General features: G+C 44.9%; 1 pseudogene; it reads right to left on the bottom strand.

The window, feature by feature from the left end:
- Positions 1 to 7252: 7252 nt before the first annotated feature.
- On the bottom strand, positions 7253 to 7737 carry LOC100964114 (annotated as a pseudogene).
- Positions 7738 to 8153: the final 416 nt, after the last annotated feature.

Here is an 8153-nt window from a genome sequence, read left to right as displayed (position 1 = left end):
AAAAAAAAAAAAAAAAAAAAAAGCATTGAACGGGAGTCCAGAACCTGGTTCAGGTACCGCTTCTCCTGCCTTAATCAGGCCATGTGACCTCTATGAACTTCAGTTTCCTCTACCAGAAAATGGGGATAACATTCCCCACAGACTGCTGGAAGAGTTAAACTCACGTGCATAAAAGTACATTGTTAACTGTCCTGCAGGTGTAGGTATGAGAGGTGATTACAAAGGCTAGCACCCCTCTAACTGGGTCTAACGCCTTCCCTATGCCTCCATGAGGGGGCAAGTGAGGGCTCAGCCAGTTCAGGAATTGAGCCCCAGACTGGGATACCAGAGAGCTGGGCTCTGTCACTTGCCAACCCTGTGACCCTAGCCTAGGGTCCTTCCTCTGGGCCCTCCACTTTCCCTCTGGGGTGGGAATGACAATGCCTGCCCGACAGGGGTGGAGGGAGGAAATGAGTGAGGGAAGTGAGGGTTGCTGTGTGGAACTGTGGTGTGCCTTGCAGTGACCGGACTGACGAGCAGGACTGTGCCCCGTTCCCCAGCTCCACCCTGGGAGGATTTGGATATCCTTCAATATTAAGTAAACTCACACAGCCCTCGCCAAAGCCATGGGCTATGTCCTTGCGGTAGATTTACATGGTCATCGTGTTTTTGTAAAACTTACGGAAGTAAAATGTTCCAGCTACTATCGATAAGGTCATTATCTTTTCCACTCCAACTTGTCTGTCATTCCCACTCATGTTGGCTGGTGTTGGATGGCCCTGGGCATTTTGGGATCTGGCTGATGGGCAGCTGAGGCAAAGACACACTTACTTGGCATAGTGGGATGTGTTTATGTAGGTTGCAGTCACTTTTGTGTGTAGTTAAATACTAGCAGCTCTAGGAATGGCTTCCAAGGATAATACTCCTACCCACCAGTACCCACTATGCCAACTCACCAGTCGTGACATGATGGTGCAGCCCAGAGGCCATACTGAAATATGGATACATCACTCCCAGCACTGGCAATGTGTAAAAGAGAAACAAGGATTGAAATATGCAAAGCCAAAAGCTAGTCTGTGGAAAATTCTTCTCATCAGCAGCACATAAGGCTTACTTCTCATGGATACCCAGTCGAAATGGAAGTTCTCTCCTTTCAAGAGTATATGTGGTAATGCAGCATATACCATTATAAATGCACCACACATTTTATTTCTCTTAAATGAGATTCATGCAAAATAAAATTTACCAGAATTTCAACGTTTATAGGCTCAAGTGTTATAGCAGTCCTACAAACAGTGGGTACTTTTGTGAGTGAAGTTGGATATTTATGCATCCCAATATGTGAAATCACATGTTGGTATAACTGATGCATCTTGTCCTGATGAGGTCTGGCAGTTCCGGATGAAATGGCACATGAAATTGCACCAACACAGCAAGATGGCCTGGAGAGACAAGCATTCCAGTGACAAAACTCCCACACATACTCATCAATAAGTACAGTGTGTGTAACATAAGAGTAATTTTATTACACAATTATGTAGCTCAAAGCAATGTAGTAGCAATTTAAGAATGCATCTGAATTGCTCTGGTTAATGAGCACCATCAATTCAGAGTATTTAAGATTGGTCCTTAACACAAGAAAACGTGAAACGCCCTGAAAAGCTGTAGCTCATTTATAAAGTAAATTTGATAAAGATTTGACAGCAATTTGACAGCAATCCCCCAAATTTATGAAGCTCAAAGAAACTTTTTTTAAAACTATCACTAATAGGGCGGTGCCTGTGGTTCAAAAGGGTAGGGTGCCGGTCCCATATGCTGGAGGTGGCGGATTCAAACCCAGCCCTGGCCAAAAACTGCAAAAAAACAAAAACAAAAATACTATCACTAATAAATAACAAATTTGTTAGCCACACCAAGGGAAGCAGTGAATTCTCTCTCTCTGTCTCAATCTCTCTCGGTTTATTTATTTATTTATTTATTTGAAACAGAGCCTCAAGCTGTTGCCCTGGGTAGAGTGCTGTGGCATCACAGCTCAGAGCAACCTTCAACTCCTGGGCTCAAGTGAGTCTCCTGCCTCTGCCTCCCAAGTAGCTGGGACCACAGGCATCCGCCACAACGGCTCGGCTATTTTTTGGTTGCAGCTGTCATTGTTATTTGGCGGGCCCAGGCTGGATTTGAACCCACCACCTTAGGTGTATGTGGCTGGCACCTTAGCCACTTGGGCCCCCGGCACCAAGCCAGAGTCTTTTTTTTTTTTTTTTTTTTTTTTTGAGGGCTAGCTCACTGCAGCCTCAAACTCCTGGGCTTGAGTAATTCCTGCCTAAGCCTCCTAAGCTCCTGAGTGGCTGGAACTATAGGCATGCACTAACACACATGGCTTTTTTTTTTTTAATTTTTTTGTAGAATCAGGGTCTTGCTGTGTTGCCCAGGCTGGTTTCCAATTCCTGGCCTCAAGTGATCCCCCTCAGCCTTCCAAGTGCTGGGATTACACTCTGGTTTTATTTTACATTGAAAATGGATTTTAAAACTTAAGCTTTCCTTCGGAATAAAGTTAATAAATACAAAAGCAGTCCGGCTACCTAAATAAATTCTTAACTTTAAAAAATGGACACATAATAATTGTATATATTTATGTGGTCTGATGTGATATTATGATATTTGTACATGTTGCACAATGATCAAATCAAGGTAATTAGCATATCTATCACCTCAGTCATGGTCATGTCTTTGCATCACAATAAATTCTTGAATGTTTTCCATTTTTTTCCTGTTGATTCTTTACGAAGATAAACATGTCATCTCCAAGTACCCATGTGCTCTCTTCTTTGCCAATACTACACTTCAAACCCAGTCAGAGCTTTTGTTTGCAAACAACAGAAGCCAACTAACTCTACTTAAGCCAACACTGGAAGGCTACTGGGAGAACCAAACTCTGGGCAGCCAAAATAACCAATAAGGTTCAGCCTTCCGTCCAGGCTTTTAGAGCCAGCACCCTCTACCCACAAAGCTGCGGCCTAACAGACTGAAATCATCATCACTTCTTTTCTCAGTTACTGTGTATATATGCAACTTCAAGTCCAATAGTTCTGGGTGAGGTCCATTCCTTCTCTAATTCTGTCTCAATCCTGTCTCAATATTCTGCAAACAATCTGTATGATAGGGATTAAAGGAAAAAAGTAAGAGAATTTCATTAAAATATATAAACACACATGCGGTGTAGCAAGGAAAAAATACAGTAGAATCTCTGTAAGGTGACCACCCAAGGGACTGTAACAAACTGGTCCACATATGGAGGTGGTCAACATAGGGAACCAGGCCGACTGTACTGATAGGCACGTGGTGCATATCCAGTCTGTGAAAATTAGGTCAGCGTGAGGAGATGGTCAGTGTGGGGAGGTGGCCAGCTACGGAGGGTGTACTGGATAGGCTAGACAATACAGGGCCTACGCCTTGGCTAGGATGTGTGACCTCCCTCTTCTACCGTTCATTGCACACTTACTTTCCCTTCAGCCCACACCCCAGCTGGCTGGGGTTCTTTACCAGTCACACGGCCCAGACCATTATTCCCGAGGTGTCTGAGCCCTGCTGCCCATCCCTAAAGAAGTCTGCTGTGTCTTCCTTCCATGGTAGCCACAGAGCACAGCAGAACGAGCTGGCAGGGCAGAGGTTTCTGAGGTCAGCTGTGTTCCTTCATGCCCCCATTGTAAGGACCTCTCCATGACCTTCTCCGGTCTCAGCACCATCCAACAGAACCTCCGGCGGTGATGGCTGTGCTCCAGAGCTGTTCTGCCGAATATGGTGGCAATGACTGCACGCAGAAACTGACCACTTGAAATGTGGCTTGTATGACTGAAGAACCAAACTTCTAATTTTGCTTAGCTCAAACTAACTATGAAAGCCACATGCAGCAGCAGCTAGAGCCCCAGACAGCACAGGTCTGAAGGCAAGCGCTCCAGCTGATGCCACGACCTCCCTTTCAGCCTGTTCATCCAGGGGCACAGGGAGACCATATGGCTGGCATTCAGCATTAACGTCCTATTTGGTAGAACCATTGGGTGTCTCTGGATTGAAGCTTTGCTCTGTTGAATATCAAAACCTCCAAACCAGCAGATGTAGAGTTGTGGGAACAAGAAGCAAAAAAAAAATTTTTTTTGAGACAGAGTCTCACTTTGTTGCCTTCTGTAGAGTCCTATGGCATCACAGCTCACAGCAACCTCAAACTCTAAGGCTTAAGCAATTCTCTTGCCTCAACCTCCCAAGTAGCTGGGACTAAAGGCGCCTACCACAATGTCTGGCTATTTTTTGTTGCAGTTGTCATTGTTGGTTAGCTGGCCTGGGCTTGGTTCGAACCAGCCAACTTTGGTATATGTGGCTGGTTCTATCACCACTGTGCTGCGGGTGCCAAGCCAAGAAGCAAATTTTTTGAAAGGGAGTTATTTGGTCTAATAGTGAAGGGAACCATCCCCACATCCACCACGCCTTAGTGCCATGACTGCTGTAAATGGATGGTTGTAATTCAATTGCTGGCTGAGCTCAGACAGCACAAGCTGGGGGACATAGTCCCAAACTCACCAGATGTTTCTGCCAGGGTGCTGTAACTGACCCTTCAACAGGGCATTCCTTTCTTCTATCGGGCTAGCTGCTCCTGTGTGTATGATCAGGCCCAGTGCAGCCCACAACCACCAGCCTGCACTTCACTTCTTTGAGTGGAAAGCTGGTTTCCTGGGCAGAAACAGGGTTGTGTGGGTTGTCTGCTGTGATGGTGTGGAGGACACTTATTTAGACCACTGATGGAAGCATGGTGGACAGAGGATGCATATTCAACTCCAGTATACGTAATTATTCCAGTGAGGACAAATCAGTGCCTCTCCGTGACAGAAGGAGCCCAGTGTAACTAACTTGCCACCAGAGAGCTGCCTGGTCCTCCTCACTGCAGTGTGGTCTCTGCCGCTGGAAATTAGAACCGTGTAGGGAGGGGGGTGGTTTGATAGAGGGAGGGTTAATGGTGGGACCACACCTATGGAGCATATTGCAAGGGTACAAGTCAAAGCTATCAACTATTTAACAAAAATGTCTTCACACTGTGATTAAGTAAATGAGGTGAAAGCTATGTTAATTAGTAGGATGTAAGCACTCCAATTTGTACAAATAATCAACACATTGAATCTCAAAAAGGCATAAATGTATTCAGGATCTATATATATGTGACTTAATAAAAAAAAAAAAAAGAAATTAGAACTTTGTTGGCTGCATTGCCTGGTCCAGCTTTGGAGAGGTTGTTAAGTCCTTACTTGGGCTTCACAGAATGGCCTCTGGTCCTGCTTCCAAAACTACTTTATTTCCAAGTGGGCAAGTGCTGACTTGTGAAAGAGGCTTACACACGATCCCCTGGGAGGTCATCTTGTCCATTTGACTATTGAGAACGTTCTCCACAGTGAGGACTTCCGAGAGCAGCCGTGTGTACACAAGCACTCGTGGCCTCTGGGTCATTTCTGAGCAATCTGTCCACATTCCCTTCCGCAGACCACCTGTCACCAATCTCCAACCTTTGTCTGGAGCTCCCAACTGTCCAGCCAAACCATTCTCTACTGTCCTTGAACAGCTGTAGCTCTACAACTCAGGCCTTCCTGCCTCCAGGGAAAGTGTTCAACTAGGTGGAACGCTCTAAATTCCGTTCCTGACAGGATTTCCCTTCCCCACTGCCTTTTGAGGCCACCCCTGACTGGGGCAGTTACACTGTCACTGTCCACTGTTAGTGGACCAGCTGTGTGGAAACTGCTCAGCTCTATTTTTTCCCTGTTAAGTGGCCATAGGGAACGTGCTGTGAAGCCACAGGTGTGGACTGTAGTGGGGAGTGAGTGGAGGGCAGTACCACTGTGTGTGACATGTCCCCACAGCTGTTTTTGGGTGACAGGCCACTCAAGTAAACATACACAGCGCTTCCAGCTGTCAACAACTTCTCCTTCAGGGCGAAGGTTTGTGCTCTGGCCTTTCTGTTCATAATAATTCCAATGTTCGTTTTGTGTGCAGGCCTTGCAGAAGTCTCTTTCCATCACTATGTTCTATGTGACTTAATAAGATTATAGGTGCCTTTAAAGTTTGTCAAATTTTGGTGTTTTTTTTTTGAGACAGTCTCACTCTGTTGCCCTGGCATCATAGCTCACAGTAATTGCAAACTCTTGGGCTCAAGCTATCCTCTTGTCTCAGCCTCCCAAGTAGCTGGGACTTACAGGTGCCCACCACAGCACCAGTTAGTTTTTCTATTTTTAGTAGAGACAGGGTCTTCCTCTTGTTTAGGCTGATCTCCAACTCCTGAGTTCAGGTGGTCCATCTGCCTCGGCCTCCCAGAGTGCTAGGATTACAGGCATGGTCAACTTTTGCTTTTTTTTTTTGAGACGGAGTCTCACTATGTCGCCCTTGGTAGAGTGCCGTTGCATCACGGCTCATAGTAACCTCAAAGTCTTGGGCTTAAGCAATTCTCTTGCCTCAGACTCCCAAGTAGCTGGGACTACAGGTGCCCGCCACAATGCCTGGCTATTTTTTGGTTGCATTTGTCACTGTTTAGCTGGCCCAGGCCAGGTTCAAACCTGCCAGCCTGGGTATATGTGGCTGGCACCATAACCACTGTGCTATGGGTGCCGAGCTCAACTTTTGCTTTTAAATCATTTAGGCATTTATGAGTTTTGGTGGGCAGATCCTGAACAATCTTTTCAATTTCTTCTGTAGTTATTTGGCAACCCAATTTGATTATTTATATGTTTCTAGAAATATTTCCATTGTATACATAATATCTATTTTACATAAGTGTTCAAATTTTTGACATTGTGTTATACATATTATTTTCTTACAGTCTATATAATCTCTGTATCTGCAGTTATATCATGCTCTTTGCCACTTCTTTTTTTTTTTTTAAGGATACATTAAAATTTGGTTTAATATTTCTTTGCGGCAAAATAAAAAATCACATTTGTAGTGAACGAACACACATTTTTAGGCTATTGTTTTTTGTTTTTAACTACCATCCCATGAATTCATAGGGAAGAGGCTCCAGTAGCTCAGGGAGGCATCTTGCCCTTGAATGTGACAAAACACTGACTTTTGAATTCATGGGAAACAGGTTCCAGCACCTTGTATCACTGTTACATGGGGTCTAATTGGTTATTCTGTGTGCTATGCTGTACACCTATTATGCCATGAGCTCATGGAGAGTAAATAGGTTCTTTCACCTAAAAGCATGGGTCCACTGGTACTCCTGTGTGCTATGTTATATGCTTTATGCCATGAATTCATAGGGAATGGGTTCCAGGAGCTCAGGCTCCTTTCCGTTGGTTCTCACCAAGTGGGCTTCTCTGGGTGGAGCAGGCTGGCGCTTCAGTTGAACCCAGGTACCTTTCTCTTTGGCTTCCTTCTTTTTCTGATCATTTTCCTTCACACGTTTCAGGAAGCTATCTCGGCTCTTAGAGTGCTTAATATGCTCAATACGAACATTAATCCTCTTGGCAAGAATCTTGGCCTTAACTTGTTTGTTTACATATTGCCCACAGCATGCTGGGTGACATTGTAGACTCTTCCAGTTTTGCCATGGTAACATTTGCGTGGCATACCTTTTTGAACAGTACCCATTCCCTTGATGTCTACAATATCACCTTTCTTGTAGATTCGCATGTACGTGGCCAAAGGAACAACTCCATGTTTTCTAAAAGACCTAGAGAACATGTATCGGGGGCCTCTCCTCTTTCCCTTTGTGTTCGTCATTTTGGTGAATTACTGAAAGATGGCGTCTCCAGCCAAAAGGAAGCTCTTTGCCACTTCTAATGATACATATTTGTGTTTCCTCTTTTTTCTTAGGTACAGCAGAGTCTATTCAATTCTACTCTATTTTTCTTCCTAAGTCATTAATTTACGTGTTTTCTTTATTTCTCTCTCTTGCTTTTCTAGAACATTTTTTTTTTTTTTTGAGACAGAGCCTCAAGCTATCCCCCTGGGTAGAGTGCTCTGGCATCACAGCTCACAGCAACCTCCAACTCCTGGGCTCAAGCGAGTCTCCTGCCTCAGCCTCCCAAGTAGCTGGGACTACAGGCGCCCGCCACAACGCCTGGTCATTTTTTTTGGTTGCAGCCATCGTTGTTTGGCGGGCCGGGCTGGGGATTCGAACCCACCACCTTAGGTGTATG

This window comes from Otolemur garnettii, unplaced genomic scaffold (genome assembly GCF_000181295.1).
Source record: "Otolemur garnettii isolate 467f Iridium unplaced genomic scaffold, OtoGar3 scaffold00011, whole genome shotgun sequence".
In the NCBI taxonomy this organism is placed as follows: domain Eukaryota; kingdom Metazoa; phylum Chordata; class Mammalia; order Primates; family Galagidae; genus Otolemur; species Otolemur garnettii.
Note: the sequence above shows the minus strand (reverse complement) of the source record. Positions and strands in the feature narration are given on the sequence as shown.